This window comes from Prunus avium, unplaced genomic scaffold, assembly GCF_965620075.1.
Source record: "Prunus avium unplaced genomic scaffold, drPruAviu1.hap1.1 HAP1_SCAFFOLD_111, whole genome shotgun sequence".
Taxonomy (NCBI): Eukaryota; Viridiplantae; Streptophyta; class Magnoliopsida; order Rosales; family Rosaceae; genus Prunus; species Prunus avium.
This window is the reverse complement of record NW_028276939.1, coordinates 62501-65000: the sequence shown is the minus strand read 5'-3', so window position 1 is coordinate 65000 and position 2500 is coordinate 62501.

The window sequence follows — 2500 nt, the reverse complement described above, 5'->3', positions numbered from 1 at the left end:
AGCATGCCGGCAGCGTGTGCGCAGCGTGCGCGCTTGGGAGCCTGGCCGCAGAATTTTTCGAAACTTGCAATGCCATGCGCGCGCACAGCTTGCGCGCAGCGTGCGCACAGCATGCCGGCAGCGTGCGCGCAGCATGCCGGCAGCGTGTGCGCAGCGTGCGCGCTTGGGAGCCTGTCGACAGAATTTTTCGAAACTTGCCATGCCATGCGCGCGCACAGCTTGCGCGCAGCGTGTGCACAGCATGCCGGCAGCGTGCGCACAGCATGCCGGCAGCGTGTGCGCAGCGTGCGCGCTTGGCAGCCTGTCGACAGAATTTTTCGAAACTTGCCATGCCATGCGCGCGCACAGCTTGCGCGCAGCGTGTGCACAGCATGCCGGCAGCGTGCGCACAACATGTCGGCAGCGTGCGCGCTCGGGAGCCTGTCGACAGAATTTTTCGAAACTTGCCATGCCATGCGCGCGCACAGCTTGCGCGCAGCGTGCTGATTCTGTCGACAGCGAGGCTAGCGAAACTTCTCCTGCCATGGCGTGCGCGCAGCGTGCTGACTCTGTCGACAGTGAGGCTAGCGAAATTTGTCTTGCCATGGCGTGCGCGCAGCTTGCGCATTCGGTCGACAGTGAGGCTAGCGAAACTTGTCCTGCCGTGGCCTGCGCGCAGCCTGCGCGCAGCATGCGCGCAGCATGTGCGCAGCATGCCGGCAGCCTAGTTCCAGATTTTTTCAAATGTCGACAGAATTTTTCAAACCTTGTCAAACCCCATTTTTATTGAAATTTCCTCGCACAATAAGCTCCCCATAAGTAGTCTATGATTTTTAGTACCTTCTCCAAGTTACAAAACTAAAAAATTCCTCCCGGATTTGTTTTAATGATTTTTTCAATTTTACGACTTCTAAAAATAATAAAAAATACTTCCCGACTTCAAATATTTATGAAACTTTTTCCCATCAGAGATTGCATGTTTCTTAGTATCCCTGCAAAAAATCACGTCCAAATACCTTGTATTGAATTATTTAGAGCCCATTATGACTCCTCGCGCATAGGTGATGTCTCTTCCTGTCAAAGGGCTAAATGCATAAAATGCTATATAGGGGGGTGTGTGTTGCCTGCATATGCATGGCAGCCCATGCCCTCCTAGCTGCAGCCCCCTTCCCCCACGCCACACCCATGTCATGTTGCCTCGATATGTTGCCTCGATATGTTGCCTCGGTATTATGGGTTTGGTGTCGGGGTCGGGGGGCTGCCACCCATGGCGGTGGTGGCCGGAATCCGGCCGCCGCCACCACGCCGCCGCCATGGGTGAGGGGGAAAAAAAAAGGCGTGGAAAGTTGCGAAATGGGGTTGTCTAGGCTTTTTTTTGGCATGGAAGAGCATGGAGTGCTAGGAACTCCTTCTCAAATGCGCGGGCATGTCGACCACAACCTCATTTCGCAACAACAACCACCCGTGTGGGGTGGCGGTGGGTGGATAGTCGCGGATTGGGGCTTGCCAAGCCAATGTTTTCAAAAAAATTCATCAAAATTAAAAACAAATGTTTTGTTGCCTTCGGATTTGTGGGCGAGCGGTGAGTCGGAGTGGAGCCGGTAAAGTTTAACCTCGGTGTGCACGGTTGTTTTTAGAAACTCAATCCAATGCCGGGGACGTTGAAAGTGACGCTCTTATGAGTTGCAAACCCGCAAGATTTAAAGAACCTTTTCAAAAAAAATTCAAACCAACAAGATTTAAAAACAGAAATTTTCATCAAAATGAAAAACAAATGTTTTGTTGCCTTCGGACTAGTGGGCGAGCGGCGAGTCGGAGCGGAGCCGGTAAAGTTTAACCTCGGTGTGCACGGTTGTTTTTAGAAACTCAATCCAATACCGGGGACGTTGAAAGTGATGCTCTTATGAGTTGCAAACCCACTAGATTTAAAGAACCTTTTCAAAACAATTTCAAACCAACAAGATTTAAACCAACAAAATTAAAAACAAATGTTTCGTTGCAAACAAATTGTGGGCGAGCGGCGAGTCGGAGTGGAGCCGGTAAAGTTTAACCTCGGTGTGCACGGTTGTTTTTAGAAACTCAATCCAATACCGGGGACGTTGAAAGTGACGCTCTTATGAGTTGCAAACCCACAAGATTTTAAAAACTTTTTGAAAATGTTTCTTCTAAATGACACATTTTGATCCTTGGCAAGTGCTCAATCCGTAACTATCCAATCACCGCCACACCACACCGGTCGGGAGTGTGTGAATGGTGTGCTTCCCGGGGTTGGCATAGATAATCTTTCGCATCGACAATCTTTTGCATGCGAGGGAATGTCTATGCCAACCCCGGGAAGCACACCATTCACCCACTAGTTGTGGGCGACGATGGGTTGGCTTCAAATGAATTTTTGCTTGGGGTTGTCCTCGGTATGCTTTTGTGTTGGGAGTACGGCCACCAAACCTTCTCAATGCACGGGTATGTCGAGGATGGCTTTCGGCGGGGTTGATGAAGAAGCTACCCAATTCTCGGCCACACG